The sequence below is a fragment of the Ochlerotatus camptorhynchus genome, unplaced genomic scaffold (genome assembly GCF_037179485.1).
Source record: "Ochlerotatus camptorhynchus isolate MF236.1 unplaced genomic scaffold, CSIRO-AGI_Acam_v1.1 ptg000855l, whole genome shotgun sequence".
Taxonomy (NCBI): domain Eukaryota; kingdom Metazoa; phylum Arthropoda; class Insecta; order Diptera; family Culicidae; genus Ochlerotatus; species Ochlerotatus camptorhynchus.
Window position 1 is genome coordinate 28,252 of NW_027041314.1, and position 21,456 is coordinate 49,707.

A 21,456-nucleotide genomic window follows, 5' to 3' on the forward strand; every position below is an offset into this window, starting at 1 on the left:
TTATTCTGAACGACGTCTCCATAAAACATACTAGAACTGGTTAGAACACAAGATTTATAAAAAGCGGGGACTACAAATATCAAATTTCAAAAACATGGCAACACTACGAAAATGTGCATATCTCATGCCAATGCATCAACTACTTTAGATGATAGAATGCTTTGTGGGGGTTTTATCGATTTTTTCTTCTAATTAACATGTAAGATTGAAAAATAACGTCAACTACTTCTGATTTTGTTTTGTAGGTGTGCACAATCAACATCGATTAAAGATAAAATTATTGTTCATGAATTCCGTTTCCGCTGGATAAACTGAAGTGGTGTGCTGTCATCGATGCGGAATCAAAATCGAAAAGAAACACGGACTATTCTTATCTCTAAGAGGATGGAGGCAGCTCCTAAAATGAATCGAGTGAAGATAAATGGAAAATTTAAGAAAATCACTCGCGACAAAAAAAGTGTTTTAGTGTTACATGATTTGTGAATCGCTAGAAAAATCTGCTGATTATTTAAAAAAAAAATTGAAAACCGTCAGTGTAAAGGTAAAAATAATGATGGAAAAATCATGGATGCAAGAAGCAGCAGAGTGATTAGTGCATGCTACTACACATTAATAATGAAAAGGTTTCTTCTATCGGAATTGATCAGTGAGCGATAAAAACATGAAAAAATGAAAAGTACAGTTATTGTGGATTATCTGCTATTGTGATTGTGCTGCAACTAATCAAGGATAACGTTTGTGGAAGGCAGAATGTTTAATTATGTGATGATCTATATTTGATTTCTTAATATATGGCTGAAAAGGAAAGAATATATGATTATTTGAGTATTGAAACTAGCCTGCGCATTGCTATCTACAGCCAAAATGTAAGTACTGCAGCTCATGATTGTTTTTATTTTTTTTTTTCGTTATCGAATTATCCCAAATTTAACTCAACTCTGAATATGTGTCCAAGTGCAGGAGTTTTTTTTTATTCCATTTACGAAAAATTGAACTATTTGTCAACCCTTGGAGGCATCAATTCAAGAAACACAATCACTTGCTGGTCACAGGCTAAGATTGCATAACATTTTTTATAAAGCAAATAGAACTATGCTTTGGGGGGACCGCGTAATGCTTTGTGTAATTGTATAGAAAACGTCTCTCTAGACGATTTTTTGCATGCAGTATGCTGTGTTTGTATTTGTGTATCACAAGTACTATTTTGATTTCATCATATAGAGATATTGCACAGCTCATCTTTTCATATAGATGTGAAATATTATGAACGTAATGGCATACAGCAAAATAATTAAAGGTGAAAACAAAAGGACACTGCCACAATCGATGCAGATGGCACTTTATCGTTCTTAAAAGATATCGGTTGAAATTGATGACGTTCCAAAAAGGTAAAACCTAGAGTCTCTATAGGTACAGTAATTATTCAGTGGCTCTAGCTGAACAGCTTGAGTCCCATTTATAGACAACAACAACAACAACAACAATAATAATAATAATCATAATAATAATAATAATAATAATAATAATAATAATAAAAATAAAAATAATAATAATAATGATAATAATAATAATAATAATAATAATAATAATAATAATAATAATAATAATAATAATAATAATAATAATAATAATAATAATAATAATAATAATAAAAATCATCATAATTCTACTAAAAATAATAAAAATAATAATAAATGACAATAATCTTCCAGCCTTTTCGGGTGACAATGTTTCTTTTGTGTGTCACTCTATGACATGGTTTCGTGTTTGTCATGCTACACTTTGTGCATGTGCTAAATGATTAGAAGAATGCCTTTAAGTCGGAAAACGAGGCCAATTCATTCAGTTTGTTTAGAAAAAAAAATCTTTTTTATATATGTTAATTCTGAATAGCATAACTAGTGCTGGCACTGTTTCAAATCTGAGACGTTTCCTCAACATTTATGTTGAATGGTGTAGTGAGCAATCGCCTCAATTTCGATTCGAAAGAATACAAACAATCACGAATCTGGACTTCTAGGGTGAATCACATAAATGTATAGACGATGATGGTTCTGTGATTATCATCATCGATGACAATAAGCTTAAAAGACCAAATCATACTGTCACCAGTTATGATGAGAAAGTGGCAAACTAAGTGCATGAATTAAGTGGGCATGAATGTCGTGCAAGCATCATATTCAGGTTAATAACACGTCCTTTTATTTGGTGTGCTATTTAACAAGCCATTAGAGGACAGAACTCCGTTCTACTTCTGAATTTACTCCATATTGGGAATATTTGGTATTATATAGTATCGAGATTTGCAGCCAGTTTATCTCATGTATTGGACAAATTTAGAGTGATATAAGGAGCATCAAATCCAAATGTTTTTGGGTGAACCCGGCGTTGTGGTTTACATCCATGTTTCTCACGCTAAAGATCACGAGTTCAAATCTCATCCCTGGACAAGTCACGAATGACCTAAATGTGTCAGTGGCTAAAATACAAAAATAAAATATTTTAATTCAGAGCTTTAAGCGATTAATGATTAATGATTGCCTAAAATTTCTATTTCTATCATTGATTCGATCCATTACCTCATTGTGATGGTGGTTAAGGGTTGGTGATAAAACCATGCTAAATGCTTATGATTAACTTTAATCATTACTTCATTCTTCTTCATTCCGTTATTTAACGTCGGTCTTTGTTCCGCAATCTAGTGCCAATCACCGACGGACATCGATTGCCATCCATTGACGGCAATCCAATATGCAGGAAGGTAGCTTCCACACATGCGTAGGATATCGCATCCATTCAAACACACATGGGCCGGGACCAACGGCTTTACTTCCCTTCCGAAGGAAGACGTGACTAGAGATGTTTATGCCTCAGAAAAATCCTACCGACCTGGGATTGAACCCAGACCCGTTGGGGTGAGAAACCAGTCACGCTTACCTACACCTTTTGCACTGGCTACTTTAATCATTAATCATTTATTAAATTGTTAATGCCCTGCTCTAAATGTACTGGGTCCAATTTTATCAACACATTTTTTTTAATTATTGTAAATCTGATTATCGTATCACGTTTTTCACAATGATATGAGAATAAAACAAATGCAAATTGTGAGTTTTTTGATTCTCAGTGATCAACCCGTTCCAAATCGGGTCCTATCATTCTCCCTTATAGACCGCTTCAGAAATTATGGGCACACACAAAGATCCCTGTTATCCCAAGTTAGAACTCTTTCCTGGGTCTACAGAGAAGTGGTCGGAAACGTGTTCATTTGATGTTTTATTAAAAAATGTTTTGGAATTCATATATAAATAAACATCCCAAGTAACATTTTAGGTTTTATGAAATACTACAAAGCAACTATAAAACAACATTCATAAAACCCTGGTCAAGGTTATTTTGTCATTAATGCATCCACCAAAACCTCATTAAGACTAGAATATGTCTAGTTGGCCCACCCTGGAGAAGGTTCTGAAGGGTGTATTCTCGAAGCTCTTCAATATTGATGTACTGCAAAAAGTTGTATGACGAACGCATTGAGAACCATTTGAAAGCTACAACAAAAGCTATTTAGCAACAATAAAAACCCTTTCCGAGCTATTTCCCCTAGCCGCATGCTGAATCCACTAGGAAAGCATCAATCAAGATAGAAAAGGATTTATGAATCCGAGCTTATCATTTTTTTTTCCTCTGTTCGGGACATAACACCACTGCGACCAGTAATTTGATCTATTGTAGTATATCCCGTGTCCTTAGTTTAGTGCATGTCGTATTACTCCATCACTATTGAGAAATGATGAAGTATTCGGTTTTGATACAGTTGTCATTCTTGCCTTCATCGCAAGGAATCGATTCTAACTGAAAGGTTCCGCTATTTATACACTTCGGAGTTGGAACACCCTCCAAAGGCGCGCCCCTTTGTCAGTCAAAATTGGATTCCTTAACAACAAAAACAAGCTATGACACCGATAATGACCATGCATCAGAACCCTAGTCTTAACCACTTCAAACTAGGGAACAACGATTAGAAGATTAGGAATCACATAGATGAAGACTAACTAACTCATTTTTCCCTTGTTTCAAGATCATCCTCGGTCCAGGCAACCCGAGGACTTATCACTATCAACAAGGCATAAAAAGTAACAAGGACTAAGATGTGTTCCTTTGATTACTGAAAAATCCTGTTCCCCTAGTTTGAAGAAGTTAGGACTAGGAATCGGTGGTAGATCTTACATCCCGTAACGTACCACGAAAAGGTGATCTACCCACGTTACGGGGCTTATCATAGTAATCAATATAGAAACTAATGGTATAAAAATCTTGTTGAAAATCCAAATTTATTAAAATAGATCTCATTAAGTGGCCTAGTTTTAAGTGCCATATCAAATTGTATGTGAAATGTACGTGAAAGCATCGAAAAAATTAAGCCCACCCTCGTAAAACGTCGATTTGACTAATTATTTAACATTGAAAAAAAAAAAATTCTTCACATCGAGCTTGGTCGAGATTTTTTTTTTTATTATTTTCGCATTTAAATGTTTGCTCATTGCTAAATTTACCAAAATATAGTTATATCTAAGGAAATATAGATTGAAAATCAAAGATTGTAAAAAAACAAGCAAACTAATTGTAACATGGCGGTGGCATAAAAGTTGATTTTCATGGGTAATTTGTGAAAAAGTTGTTTTGCTTTAAAGAATTCCTTAACAAATTAATAAGGTTTTAAAATGCCTTTTATGAAGAAAACTTGCAGGCTGAATTGTATTTATCTGAAGCCATTTTGCTTGATCCTAACCCGTTCAGATTTATGGCAGCATTTATGGAGGCAAAGTTGCCTGCAAAAAGTTAAACGTCAAAGTTTGTTTATCTTTCGATAGTTGCGCTGTGAGATCCAAGATTCTTCCAGGCGATTTTCTCCCGATGGATTGGGAGCAGTTACTCAGATAGTTTGCGATACTGTTTTACAACATTTCGCATTTCAAACAGCTGGAAGCGCAATCGTTCCCGAAAAAGATCCCCTTCTTCCGGATGGTTACATGATGCAGAGTAAACGGTTGAATGAAATTTTCGAAGAGTCTTTCGCCGAATAAAATCGCTGCTTTGGATCGGAAACCAGCTAATCTCCGCTAACTAACAGCTTCAGTGGTTTGCTGTCGGTTGTTATTTCGATTGTCATCGCAAGATCTGGAGAAGGCTGGTATGTTTTCAACTTTAGACAATGTTTTATGAGTTCGGGGGCCCCGCTCACTTTACTCATCTCCGACAGATGGTCAGTCGTTGGTGGTGTGCTGGTTCTTCTAAAGAAGTAAATTTATCTGAAATCGACTTGATTGTTTCATCCTACTTCGTCTATCCTTCGAGATTTCCTTGTCATAAATTTGGCATTTATTAACTACGAGGAACCATCTTTTAACCTCAATTTGTAAACAAATTAATTGGGGAGTTAAAGCAGCAATAAATGCTTTTTTCTCTAATGCAAAACCTAATTGTTTTATGGTTGCTTTTATAATGATAGAACACGTTTATAAAGAATTTTATCATGACATTAATAAACAATTGCTAATGACGTTTATGCTTGAATAACAGAACAGTTTTATGGAGGGACTGATAACTGTTTTAAATTTATTTTTAAAACAAGACAGTTTTTAACTTTCCTGCCAGACTGTAAAAGGTTGTTAAAACAGCAAAAAGCTGAATTACTAAGCAGGAATGTTTTACACTTTAAAATGCTATATTTAAACTAAATTGATTGTTCATTGCCGTTATAAAACCATCATAAATCAGAGTGGATGCTTAATGGTCACTGAATTGTTACTTGGGATAAAACATTTTCTCATAGCAATATGATGAAATGCTAGAAGATAATGAACAAAAAGCTAAGTTTTCCAAAAGCAATTCCAAAATAATCTTCAAATAGTTTGTTCAAAGTATGTTTCTAACTAGAGAGTGAATACTCTTAATACCTAATTTTAGATATCCGTGGACAAATCACAACTTTATGCTGTTTTAGCACAGGCTTACAGGAAAATTTGTTTGGTAACTTTATGAATACTCTACAGCCTCCAAAGTGTTTATATAAATTCTCAAAAAGTTCGTTTTAGATTCAAGATGTCCAAAAACGTACTTTTGAAATGGGGGTAGAGAGGAGACGAAGCAGCCCATGTATGAAAGTCTCAAAAATAAAGAAATCTAAATAGTTGGGGGAGACTTGAAATCCATTTTTTGTAATCGAGAGTGGACTCTCAGAATTTTGCCAGAAAACGCAGTGTCTTTTTTATGCAGTTCAATATTAATATTTACACAGATTCCGGGAACGAGTGCATATAAATTCTGTGGGATCGAAGTTTTATATTTTTTCTCACGAATAAGTGTGCGAAGTTTTCCTTAACTGATTTTTCAACTTCAAATCAAACTTTACAAAAGATCAAATGAAACAGCACCAATTCAATGATTATAGATTCTACTTATTCAAAGCTCTCTGAAACAAAATTTTACATAAAAAATTCAGCATCGTTGAAATACCCACCAAACGAATGCTTAAGTTCACCTATTTCATATGCTTCTTGTATTGAAATATCTAAACGTTCTGAGGGGGTGGTTAGAGCTATTTTGAATTTATTTATTTTTTTCTAGTTTTTACGTGATTTACACAACATTAAAAAAAAAACATTTTAAAGCCCAAAAAAAAAGCATTGAAGAATGACCGCTGATAGAACATTCTCAGCCTCAAATGAAAGAGGATTTCGTTAGGTGGGCAATTTAGTGAAACTCATTTGTTTCATATTATTGTTGTTCTATCAACTCCTCTCAAAAATGTATACGTTACACAATCTGACATATATGTCGCCAAACCATTATCTTCGAAAATTTGAATGGTGTCAAGTGTGTCTAGTTTCCCCTATTAATGGGTTTGATTTTGGAAACACGATTTCAATGTTTTTAATTTGCTAAAAAAAAAGTGCAATTTGTCTATAATGTGCGAATCATGTTGATAATTCCTAGATTTAGCCATGTTTGGTGAAACTTGACTCTTCCGATGCTAGAACAAAAGTCAGGTAATTTTTAGAATGATGTCAATGTGGGTCTGCTCAACCAATGCATACGTACATAAACTTTTTATCCTAAAAAATTTTATACTGCTCCCATTTTATTAGTTTTTCATCGATTTTACTGTAACAGCATCCAATATTGCTAATGTTGTTTAAGTTTGTGAATTTCTATAGAATCAGCTTATTTTTTCTTAACTCTTTGTATTATGTATTTTGGATTATATGCACCCTTTTTCTGAAGTGTTTAAACCGCTAGAAAGGTTACTTCCTAAACTTTTCATTACTCGATTGGTAACGCCAGTGGGTTTAGTCGTTGCAACGTAAAATCTGGCGTATCATAGGGTTACAAAATTGTTTCTAGAGGCCAGTACACTTTCAGTTGTGCAATTATTTTTTTTACTATAGAGCAATCTAAAACATAATGTAATAAGCTTTAAGGGAAAATATTGATGGAGAAATCAATCAGTTAAAAACTTGCTACCGATTTGACAAAAATCAAAAAATGGTTTGGCGCTCTAAAAGTTAATATTTGAAACAATTCCCTCTCTTGTGAACAAAAAATACCGCTTTGACTTCATAAAATTTTCAATAATTTTTAACTAAGACACAACTATGCACAACCTCCTATATGAATCAACATTTGTTTTAATAATATTTTTAACGCCGTTTAGGTCATTCGTGACCTTTAGCGTGAGAGGCAGAGATGCTAAGCACTACCCGTCATCCATCTCAGAACTTAATTTATAATCAATTGGAACCTGTTTTTTATATCAAAATGGAAGTAATATCATACTATATTGAATAATATGATTTGGTGTGTCTGATGACAGAACTTGCCTTAGGGGATTTTTTTTTTAATTATCGGACAAATTGGGCCGAAGGTTCTTCGATTTCTATGATACTTCGCCCAAAGGCAGAGTTCATAGATATATTAACAAAAGTAAATTTAAAAAAAAAATCAGGGTTGCCAATTTTTCCGGAAAACCTTAGTTAAAACCTTAGTCTCCTCGTCCGTACGCGTAGCAGCTTAAATACCTATTTACTCATCTATATTGTATTACAATTAAGAAACTGAATATCATCCGTATCATTCGTAGTACTCTGTTGATGATTGTTACCAGACATGGGAATAAGAATGCGCAAGATGATGACGCCGCTGTCAACGAATATATAATATGACCTGGATGAAGTAACAAGTGGCTATGAACAGTTTTGTAAAATTCAAATAATCTTTGTGGGGATTTATGTATTGCAAAAGAAATAAAGCCCTATTTCAATTAATTTTAATTTATATTTCTTTTAGAGAGGTTGCACTAACTACTACTTATCTTACTTTTCATTATGATCAACTGTTTTCTTTACACGAGAACTTCGGCGAATGTTGTCGCTGGTACGTCTACATTTTTTTGGTATCATCAAGAGGAAAGCATACCTTATTTTCCAAGGAATCTGACTGATCGGAATATTCACTGACATATATGCTTCGCTCGTCTTTGGGGATTAATTCGTTAATTAGCTTTGGGATACAGGAAATAATAGCAATTCCTCGGTAATTATGTATGTTAGATTTTTTGCCACTTTTGAAAATAGGCATAAGAAAAGAGCTTTTCCTTGTTTTTGGGAAGTTTCTTGATTTTAGTGATATATTCAAAGTCCAGAATAATGGAGCTATAAGTTCAAGTGCCAGGCTCTTCATAAATAATGGTGGAATATCGTCCAGTCCAGAGCCTTTTCTTTTTTTTTTTCCTTTGGTTTGTTTTTTCCGTCGATCTTGTTTTCCGTGCTGAGCACCAATGCTACCGACGTGCCAGGAAGGCAGCTCCCACACCTGGACCCTACCTATCGACCCATCAACTCATGAACCAGGGACCAACGGCTTTACTTCCCATCCGAAGGAAGGCGTGATCAGAGATGTTATGCCTCAGAACATCCCGGCGACGCCGACTGGGATTGAACCCAGGCCTGCTGGGGTGAGAGGTAATCACGCTTACCACTACACCACGAGCGCCGTTGTCCAGAACCTTTGGAAGTATCCAAATTTTTCAAAGTTTCCATAAAACCCTGCACATTAACTTGATTAACTTTTATGTCACTAGTACATTCTGGAATGAATTCAACATAATCACGATCACGATCATCTTCTGAAATAGAGGTGTACATTTCTTGGAAGGAAGTAACAAATAGTTTGCAGATATCTGCTGCGTTGTCACCATCCGTTTCATTCAAATGAATTTTTGATGGATAATTGACTGATTTTAATTTAGTTTTAACGTAATTGAAGAATTTCTTTGGGCAAGATTTTGTACTCCCCGAATGCAATATCAATTGTCAAATTTAATTCATCGCAAACACGCAAATAGTTTGCCAAGTTATCATTGATGCTTTGCATTTTATAAGCCTGATGTGCCTTTAGTTGTCGATTTTTTAAATTTATAATTTGTCTGTTATACCAAACAGGATGTGTTTAGTAACTTTGTCGTTTTCTTCTTTTTAATGGAATTTCTTCAAATATTATTATTTCAAATAATATTTTGTAGAAGACGTCAACAGCAGTTTCAACTTTTTCTTCATTCCTAAAAATCGTTTTCTAATATATGTTACTTAATCTAAATTTAATATTTTCGTAATTTTCAGAATGATAATTATAGTAAAAACCTTTTTATACTCACAATTGTAGGGTCTTTTATATTCATGTACAAGTAAAGGAAATTCGATTGCTGTGTGAAACGCTTCGTTTTCCCATAATGGATTAAGTGACTCGGTTAAACAGAAATGTTCCTGAATATTCGTCATTAATAGATTTAAATAGCAATTTTGCTGATTTTTTTATAATATATCTGGTTAAAACCTAAACATTCAGTTTTGTCAAAAATAAAGTGAAGGGTTTCATTTTCCCCAACATCTGGAATTAAGATAGTATCATTTTCAGAGTCTGAAATTAAGTAAATATTACGTTGGTTGAAGTCTCTATAAATATGAATTTTTACTTCAGGCGGAAAACTAGCTGTAATTTCTTCAGCAATATTTAAAAAAAATCTTATCTTCAAATTTATATCAATGCCCGTAAAGTTGGGGGGAAATACATAGAGCCAAATATATGTTCAAATTTTCTAAATTTTGTAGCTGCAATGATTTCAGCATTAAATTTTGTCGAAATATCTATAAGAAATCCAACTCCTGACTTCTTTTCACACGAATGCAAATCACAGTGATCAAGCACATATGGAGCAAATAATCCGTTTCCTGGATTAATCTAATGGTAAATGCCATATCAGAGAATGCTTCATCGATTTTATTAACACGGTCGAGAAAACCGGATCAGGACTGTCGAACGATATTTTACAAAAACTGCAAAACGACGGAATCAACATAGCTGATTGCTGAAGTTATGACAACGGTGGGAAAAAGAATGGAGCACAGGCCAGAATTTAGCAAATTAACAATCTATCCCGTTTTGTTCCTTACGCTGTCCATAGTCTAAATCGTGTCGGAGTTCATGTAGCCAGTACTTCGCCTACAATGATAACCTTCTTCAGATTGTACAAGAAATGTTCAAATATTTCAGTAACTCAACTACGCGATGGAGGGCCTTATTACGGGTGTCACTTCACGGTGAATACGAAGTGAAGTGGCAACTTTTCATTCACGGTGAAGTGATTCCCATTTGATTTGCCTGGGAATCACTTCACCGTGAATGACAACTTGTCACTTCACTTTTTATTGACCGCGAAGTGACACCCGTAATAAGGGTTGGAGTGTTCTTAAAGAGTCTTTGAACTTGGCATCGACAACAACTTCCAATTGATACGACAACGGAAAATGAAAAAGATCGATGGACATGGAACCACAGATAATCGAACTCCTCTATCGAGTGAAGCCAGCTTTAAGTGGCAAGTAACCCAACAAACAATTTTAGCTGCAGATTAGCTTATACAGCCAAAATTTGCCTTATGCAGCTAATTTTTGCCTGTATAAGCTAAGCTGCAGCTAAAATTGTTTGTTGTGAAGCTCCGTATTCGATAAAATACTCCCACAGATGCAGTGGCGTGGAGAAGCAATGGCGGATATGGCTTGGAATTTCAACTTCCTAACACATCTTGAACTGTATCCTTGGATATTATCTCGAAGAAGTTTTTCCTAACATTGAAACGGTTCTATGGATTTTTTTGACGCTTCCAGCTACATGGCATCGCATGGCACAAAAAAATATCTTCGTTCCAAAATGAGCCAGGATAGACTCTCTGGCTTGGCTATTCTTTCGATAAACCAGGAATCGCTCCCAAAACATGATTTAGATGTTATTGTGGATCAGTTTGCATCAGCTAAGGCGAAAATTTTAATTGATTTTAATTGACAATAAATACAAATGTCAATAAACGTTATTGCAACTGAGAAAAGTGGATTTTATTAGTGTATCGGTCTATTTTACTTGACATATCACAAACTTGTATATGTAACAAAATAAATTAAGTGATGTAGATCAAATATTGTACATTCATTTATGTGCAATATCAACAATATAAACACTTTCGTCGAAATAAGTCACAAATGAAGAAAGAGTGTAAAAAATGTCTATTTGAAATGGAGCGTAATTTTATTGGTTTACTAGGGGCGGCGCCAACCCTCACTACGTCCCTAGTGGCGACGATCATCCGAATGATCTGCTTCATAATATCGACCAGATCGTTTGACTTAGACGTTTCAGCTCGACCGACCGCTTGATTTTAATTTAACTTAATTTGATTTTATTATAATATAGATGGGTAGGTAGGTACATAAGCTGTTACGCATACGGAGGGTGAGCGAGTAGAAAGAACAATTTGATTTTTTTAAAGAAGAGCTCTAGACCGGTCATCAGTTTTTCGGGCATAATATCTCATAAACGGTATGAGATATTATCTTGAAAGGTTCATCGAAAAAAGCTTATAAATTTCTAAACATGAAAACATTTTTTTGATAAACATCCATGATACAGACAATAATTTCCATAGCTTTTCTTTAGGATTTTCTTCAATGATGAAAAATTTCATGAGAAATTTGTTTCCAACTGTATTTTTTATCAACAGCTGACAAAATTACAAGTTATTTTTGTTAATATAATTTGACTGTGCGATGCTTGGTTCAAAAGTCATAATTTTTTTAATTTGGTGGTGTCTAAGAAAATTGTAAAACTATAACTAAGGTTTTCCGGAAAAGCAAGCCTGATTTTTTTTTTAAATTTACTTTTGTTAATATATCCAGGAACTCTATTTATGGGCGAAGTTTCATAGAAATCGAAGACCCTTTAGCCCAAACCTGTTCGGTTATTAAAAAATGCCCTTAGGTCAGATTTATATAACTTTCCCAGCAGCAGCGATAAAATGCCTGAGTGTGCTCAACAACGTGGAAATGAGTGCCGATTTCGTTGAGCTGGGTTTATTGGTCATGGGTACTTGGATTTAAATTGTTGTCTTCCTGTACTGTTGATTTTTACGGCTGGCTTGTAGGGCCTGCACCAACCCCTTGTCCCGTCGGAGGACCATCGTGCACAGCACTGCTTAGAGTGTCAAACTGGCACGAGGACGATGATCAACCGCTCCTAATATGTCTCTCTGTCAGCATACGACCAAGATTCCACTGGGGTTAGTCAGCTAGCACCGCAGGAAGGTAGGAATAGGAGTTACTGCAGAAGACGCTAACGGCCACTAAATGTGGTCTATATTATGCTTGCAGGAACGCATACTCAATTGCTTACATCCTCACATTCCCATTATCATTCTACTCTCATTTACAAAAAAATCAGGAAGAAGAGGATCGTTAGCCTCTCCAACAATATTTCGTATTCACATAGAGAGTTCTACTATCAGAATCTTGAGAAAGTGTAAACTCATAGCTTTGTCATTTATTACACTACCTGACTCAAATATCATGAGCACCTCTAGTGGTGCATTGAACAAACGTGAAAGACTTCCATCCTGTATGGCTTTTTACCTTTGCCTTGACCTGTCGAGTTGCTTGATATCCGTATTGAAGCTCCACCGCCCATGTTCCAATCCAGCGCATGCATGATGACAGATTTCACTTCCGTCTCTTCGTATCCACTTCCGTTCCAGAATGTCTATTGTTATCAGCTTCTGATGATCAGCATTCAAAATTCAGTTGTACAGTAAGATGGGTCAACATTTTTAGGGGAACAGGATTTTTCAGTAATCAAAGGAACACATCTTTGTCCTTGTTACTTTTTACGCCTTGTTGATAGTGATAAGTCCTCGGGTTGCCTGGACCGAGGATGATCTTGAAACAAGGAAAAATATGAGTTAGTTAGTCTTCATATATGTGATTCCAAATCTTCTATTCGTTGTTCCGTGGTTAAGACTAGGGTTCTGATGCATGGTCATTATCGGTGTCATTCCTTAATTTTGTTGCTCAGGAATCCAATTTTGACTGACAAAGGGGCGTGCCTTTGGAGGGTATTTCAACACTCCAAAGGGTATAAATAGCGGGACCTTTCAATTAGAATTGATTCCTTGCGATGAAGGCAAGAATGTCAACTGTATCAAAACCGAATACTTCGTCATTTCTCAATAGTGATGGAGTAATACGACATGCACTAAACTAAGGACACGAGATATACTACAATAGATCAAATTACTGGTCGCAGTGGTTTTATGTCCCGAACAGAAGAAAAAAAAAGATGGATTTACAATCACAGCAAAAGTCAATTTTAATATTACATCCAAGAGGATGCACTAATGAAATCTCATGAAATTTTTACGGCCACAAAAAACAAATGCAGTAAAAGCAGTGTAATGTCATTCAAAGTGTTTTTATGTTACTTCATACGCGAAGTAAAAACACTTTGAATGTAACAACTCAAGGTGGCAGTAGCCGTCAACAATGCTGATGATGGTACAGCATGAAACAACCACCCTACTGCTTTCTTGAGTAAAGAAGAAATGCATTATAACACACCATCGACTGGAAATGCTCTCGCAATTTGGGGCTTTAGGTAGCGATGAAACGTCGCTAGAACTATTCCACAGCCGCAGTCAGTAATGAACAATGGCGAACGCACACCTTTTGCCTGTAGATTTGAATTACGGTTTAGCGACTTTGTAGCCAATTTAATTGTTTATAGGAAAGTTTGAACATACTGAGAGGTAAGCACATATCATCGGTAAGAGACGTGTGTGTGAGAAAATTTGCGAAAAAATCTAAGGGCACCGGTGGGATTCGAACCCACAATTCCCATTCAGTACACGGGTGCATTGCCAATTATACAACGGTGGACCTATGGTCTACGGATGTATTTGGCTAATGGATCACGGATTCGAAACTCAAATGTCATTAGCCAAATACATCCGTAGACCATAGGTCCACCGTTGTATAATTGGCAATGCACCCGTGTACTGAATGGGAATTGTGGGTTCGAATCCCACCGGTGCCCTTAGATTTTTTCGCAAATTTTCTCACACACACGTCTCTTACCGATGATATGTGCTTACCTCTCAGTATGTTCAAACTTTCCTGTAGATTTGAAGACATACTTCAAATCTCCGCGTACATCGTACGGGTGAGGCAAAAAGTGTGCGTTTGACTTTGTACTGTCGCATTAATGGCCCTTCGCTCATTTTCAACTTCTATTCAATTTTCATACTGCCGTACTTTAACGGAACTATCCACCTACCCTCTTCTAAAGATCATTCTCTAGCTAATAAATTATCACACTAAAGCTTAGCATTTCCAACCAACTCTGAGTGTAATGGCAGTTCATGCACTGTATTTATGATAATTTTGTCCTTTTTTGCAAGTAATATTACACCATATTTTTTACACGATTGTAGTGCATCCACTTTGATGTGATATCAAAATTCAATATGTCATTTTGAAACTATAAACATTAAACCTCAAATTTTATTGGATTACACCTAAGACAACAAATCAAGAAGACTGGCAACTCTTCCATTTTATCATTCGATGGCTATGAGACAGGTAGAATCGTGTCATCCGCCGCTCAAAGGTAAATGCTCCGAACGAATTTGATAGCAAAGATTACATCCTCAGAAGAAAGGTTTGTGTATTTCTCATTTTTCTATGCATTCGCCAATCTTCTTGATATGATGTCTTCGATTACACTCAATCTTCCTCATTTGAAAGATTTATTTATCAATGTCTGTAAACTGAAATAAGTTTCTATCAAAGAATTCTTGAGATCAAACCCTTCATACAAATAAATGATTTCATATATCGCATCATGAAATTTAACTAAAGTCCGATCGTCCACACGATTTCCTCGAGGGCACCCGGAGCATGTTCTGATGTGACGCATGTATGTGGTACTGAGTGTGTGTATTTTTATGCTTTATGAAAGAAATTTTTAGCGGTAGACTAGTTAATCTCGTTGAGTGGGTGTAGTAACTCATGTTACATACCCTTCTCGTGCTATTTAGGCAAGAGCATAACGACGATGAAGCATGTATAAGAAAATTCTCGAAAATGCTGTTAGAATAAGCTTTTGAAGATGCATCTAGAAAGACGAAGCCACTTTATAAAATCTTAATGAAAGAAGCTTCTAGAAAGAATCTTCAAGAAGAAACATCTGAAACAAGCTGCTAAAAAGAGTTTCTGCCAAAATGCTTCTAGATTAAACTTCTAGATATAAATTTTCAGAAATAAGCTTCCAGAAGACAGCTTTTAAAATATATTTCTAGTAGAAGCGCGGATTGATGTGCTGTGGTCCTGGAAAAATCCCGGATTGTCTCCGAAATTACGATTATTTTGTTTCTTGAGATATAGGGGAAATGTAGGTAATGTCGGCCTACATGTCCCTAATTTGGACCCATACATAAATTCAGCAATCGACTAAATTTTCAATGGCAACCAAAAATATCCATTAGTAACTTCCCAATAACGCGTTCATCTAGATAAAATAGATAAATATCAGATTTTGAGCGTTGGGCCCAATCTTAGATCCATAGGCCAACATTAAAGACATTAGATCATGAAAAATGCAAACTTTTAAAATGTATGGACACTTAAAAATTTACAAGAAAAAAAGTGAAAACTGATCTGTTATCTGATATTCCAAATCCAAAATACACGCCATTGTTGATGTAACATTTCTAAATGATCTATGCATCATTAATGCAAAGATGCAAATGCTCATTTGGCATAGTACAATGTTTTCCGCAATTATGCAATCAAGGGAAGCTATGATAACACGTTTTACTTGTAACACTAGTTTACAAAACAACATAAAAAGTGTGAACTTTAGTGGTTGGCCAACGTTTCTAATGCAAAATCCTACGCTGAATTCAATGCCGTGGTCAGAAAAAATTAAAGTCGAGCCATTTTTGAGATATACAAAAAATTTGATTTTTTGAATTTTGGACTAAGGTACGATTTCTAAAATGTCAATATCTTTGGAACTAGTGCACCAATTTTAAAAGTTTTTTTTTTTATGAAAGTGAAGCTAAATAAATTTGCTAGCGTTCACTAGAATATTATGTCTTAATTAAAAATTTAATTTTGAAGTCATTTAAAAATTTACAGCATTTTTTTTTTATTTTTCCTGCGAATTTTCCATAAAAATCTTGTTTTAATCAACCTTTTTAATGGGATAAAAAGATTCAAAAAATCATGTCATAATTTATTCTTAAAGTCCATTAAAAACTGAAGAAAATGAGCCTTTAATGGATGAAATCGGTTGGAAATTGTCGAAGTTATGATTTTTTTTTGTAAATTCATGGAAATTGAATGTTCCAAGATTGGCCGTGGTCCCGCTCCTAGGTTCATGCACCACTTCCAGTAAGCCTTTCTGCGGACGTGTACGCATACGGTGCATTTCACTAACACTACCAGCTGTCACGCAAAATTAAATGGGATATTTTCAACAATATAATTTACACTAGTGTTTGTGAGACCGCTCGGCGAGAACCTAACGCAACCAACTCAATTTGGCAGCTTTCTTTCTTTAACATTGCTTAACGATGTATACGACAAAACGTGAATTCAAGTGTAAAAATGATCCTCAAAAGTTTTGTTACGCGTGTGGCAACTATATATTTACAAAATCGGTCAATTTCACTGCTTCGTTGCAAACTGCATACAGGCTTTATTTTAAAATTGATCCTGGAGACTTTGACGAACCGTGGATTCCAAAAGTATTATGTAGTTCGTGCAAAACGTGATTTTTTGAATAACTTTCATATAAACAATTTATGTACAGCATGGTAGTGCTTTGTTCTTTCCTGATCGACATTATCTTACTTCATCTATTTTTGATAAGTGTTAATGTCTTATTTACTAACTCACTTATTTGTTATCTGTCAGTCGCTATTTGTCCTTTGACATGCCCACCATATGGCGGCGACCGTTTTGTCATGCAACGGATTGTTATTTCTGCTTGACAAAAGTTAAGCAACAAGGACGTCACAAAACAGTTGAGTATCCACAAGTGGCTTCTATGACAAAACCTGTTCCACATTCAAGTTCGGTCCCGTATCCTGTTTATCCAAAGCGGAAACGAGCCCCTCTGTTGAATCGACCGTTACAAAAAGTGAGGAGGAATTCAAGGAGGAATGCGAGGAAGCCTTCGAGGTGAAATTGGAAAGAAACCCAAAACTGTTTACACAATCCGAATTTAATGATTTGGTGCGAGATCTCGACTTATCGAAGGAGAAATCCGAATTGCTGGCATCACGCTTGAAAGAACACAACATGCTGAGCAAGGAGGTCAAAATTTCTTGTCACAGGAATCGTCACAAGAAATTTGACAAATATTATTCTACAAAGGACAAGGCATGTTTTTGCCATGACGTAAACGGCTTGTTTGAAGAGTTTGGTGAGCCATATGATCCAGCTGAATGGCGTTTATTCATCGATAGCAGCAAGTTGAGCTTGAAAGCCGTTTTACTGCATCAAGGGAATGAGAAACCTATTATTCCATTAGCTCATGCCGTTAATATGAAGGAAACGTATGAATCAATGGCTCTATTGCTCAATTTGATAAATTACAATCAACACAATTGGAAAAATTTGTTCCGATCTTAAAGTGGTTGCCATGTTGACTGGATTGCAACAGGGATACACAAAATATATGTGTTTTTTGTGTAAATGGGACAGTCGAGCTCGTAAGGAACAATACGTCCGAAAAGATTGGCCAAAACGGGATAATTTCACAATTGGTAAAGACAACGTTAAAAATGATCCTCTTGTGGTAAAAGAACGCATAATACTTCCACCACTACATATAAAACTTGGGCTATTCAAAAATTTCGTCAAAGCGTTGCAAAAAGAAGGGCCGGCATTCCAGTACTTGAAATCAGTATTTCCAAATTTATCTGACGCAAAGATAAAGGAAGGTGTATTTGTTGGCCCACAGATCAAAAAACTGCTCAATGATTCCGCATTCAATAGAGTTTTGACACCAGATGAGGAAGAAGCGTGGAAATCGTTCCAGCGTGTTGTCACAACCTTTTTAGGAAATTTCAGAAGCCCAGATTATGAGGAAGCCGTTGATGAATTGCTCAAAAATTATGAGAAAATAGGTATAAATCAAAAATATTGTGTTTGTTACATATAATTAATTTCAAATCCTTTTATTTCACTGAACACAGGTGTGAATATGTCTTTGAAGATACATTTCCTACATTCTCACATGGATTTTTCCCCGGAAAATCTTGGTGACGAGAGTGATGAGCACGGCGAACGTTTTCACCAACAAATGAAGATGATGGAACGTCGTTACCAAGGGTTTTGGGATGAAGCATTGATGGGTGACTATTGTTGGATTCTGATTCGAGAAACAAGTTCAAAACATCGAAGACAAAGTCATTCGATTCTCAATCATTTTTAATAAAACCTAAATAAATTTCTTTTGTATCAACTCGGTTTTAAATCCTGATATGCCTTAATCAAATTGATATGTAGAGAAAAGAATCTCCCATGAAAACTTTACATGCGATTTGGATGCTTACAACGACACCTAGAAAAGGAACTCTAAAGCTGTTGTATTTCAGCAACATTTTTAAGTGTTTTACAAAAATGCTCATAACTTCGACAATTTCCAACCGATTTCATCCATTAAAGGCTCATTTTCTCCGGTTTTGAATGGACTTTAAGAATAAATTATGGAATGATTTTTTGGATCTTTTTATCCCATTAAAAATGTTGATTAAAACAAGATTTTTATGGAAAATTCGCAGGAAAAATAAAAAAAAAGGCTGTAAATTTTTAAATGACTTCAAAATTAAATTTTTAATTAAGACATAATATTCTAGTGAACGATAGCAAATTTATTAAGCTTTATTTTCATAAAAAAAGATTTAAAATTGGTGCACTAGTTCCAAAGATATTGAAATTTTAGTAATCGTACTTTTGTCCAAAATTCAAAAAATCAAATATTTTGTATATCTCAAAAATGGCTCTACTTTAATTTTTTCTGACCATGGCATTGAATTCAGTGTAGGATTTTGCATTGGAAATGATCATCACCTTACCGAGTTCAAAAATGCTGTAAACTAGTGTAATTTACAGGACGAGGATACCAAATAAGTGGTTTATGTATAAAACTTGTCAATTTCGCTGTAAAGGAGTCACAACCACCGATTTAATGATCGCTGAGTGCTCACTCATCGTGAAGCTTAGCGATAATTCAAACCATTATCATTATGTACACAACGGCGCCGGTGATGTAATGGTAAGCGTGATTACCTCTCACCCCAGAAGGCCTGGGTTCAAAAACAAGATCGACGGAAAAAACAAACCAAAGGAAAAAAAAAACAAATCATTATGTACACACTACGAAAAAGTAATGTAAATTTCGGTTCCCTGAGACTGACATAATGATATAAAAATCAGTTTAAAGAGACTAGAAAATCAATTCAATTAAATGCAATTAAAGTCGTTTTGCGTATGCTTCGTTTGAGAAATACTCAATTTTACATGAAATGTTTGTTTACGTTCCATGATTTACGTCAAAGATGAATTACGTCACGTGTAAAAATAGTTATTTCTAAGTGTGTAATGTAAGTTAAAGAAACAAAATATTTTTTATAATACCATATAATTCCATAATACCGGAATGAGCATTTGCAACCCTGCTTTAATGTGTTCTTTTTCTCACGCAAAAATGATCATGCAGATAAATAAAGCCCGCACACTTGAGCAGGAAAATGTTCGACTATTTGATTCGCTTCGTATTTCTACTTTTGCTCTGTGGCTACGTTTTTGATGTGTTTTAGAAGAAGCAGTAGATGAAGAAGACAATTTTGATCAAATATCATCAAATTTAATCTAATCTAGCACCGATACAGCATGAAAGCATCATGGTGAATGATAGATATACTTCCATCATTTTTCTTGTCTATTTGATATATGTTACACATCAAAGATACGTCATACATATCAAAACCACCAGGGCCACTGTACAGTACCTACTGAGCGGCAAGATGATGCAGAAACACATCGGCCTATATAAATCGCATTTATTTAAACACTATGCTTTAGAATCTAACAAATGGGGGAAACGTGGAAATCTCGTACGCTACCTTTCGATATCATGTTCTTTAGAAATGGTTGATTGTTGAAAGGATCTAGTCTAAAAAGGTCAAAACATATTTTTTTCTCTGAGCACTATCTATTGCAGTAGTCCTATATGTCTTATAATTACAGCGCTATTGAAAAAACATCACTAGCTTCTTGATGCTAAAACGCCGTGTCCGAACTGGTGGATTAATCAACATGACTGTACCTCGGATTTTTCGTCGCCTAAAGATAGTTTCGGAGCTAACATTGATAATTAATTTGGTTTTAAAATATTCTTTCGGGGAACATTCAAACTATTCAATGGTTCCCCATGGAAAAATGTCCCATAAATTTACCCCGATAGAATATATTAAAACCAATCGATTTAGGAATGTTGCTATTTGTGAAGAAAAACTCGAGGTTCATGACATTTGATTAATTCGCCATTTCGGACACGGCGTGCATCGTAAATTTTATCAATATATTTAAAAAATTATCAAAGTGAAAATTATAATAATTAAGCAATTAGTTTTGGAATGCTATTAATTGATTGAGGTGACCTCGAGTAATAGTCATGAAAACAGCATGCTGTCTAAAAAGATGTATACAGTCTCAAATTAGAAATGAGCGGTTGTGCAAGGAAATTATTTTGTCTTTGTTGTTATTGAGTCATGGAACCAAACAATTTTTATGCCAAATATTATATTTGAAAATATTTTGCAGTTGGTCACAAATTATAAATCAAAAGTGCGGCTCTTTTGACTTAAAACATCTAAATCAGTTAAGAAAAATTGAAAAATCAATGCTTTAACGCCAAACGTAAACAATAGTTTCTTTCACACTATGAAGATTAATAATCCGTTAATAAGTTGAACAAGTAATTGTTAAAAATAAGTTAAAATAA

General features: G+C 34.9%; 1 protein-coding gene across 1 annotated transcript in view; it reads left to right on the forward strand.

The window, feature by feature from the left end:
* The first annotated feature begins 724 nt into the window (after positions 1 to 724).
* The window catches only part of LOC135715328 (innexin shaking-B), a 157,620-nt gene continuing 136,888 nt past the window's right edge, over positions 725 to 21,456 (forward strand). The window contains exon 1 of the mRNA XM_065238646.1: positions 725 to 866. The gene's annotated coding sequence lies outside the window, so the exon portion shown is untranslated. The remainder of the gene's footprint in view (positions 867 to 21,456) is intronic.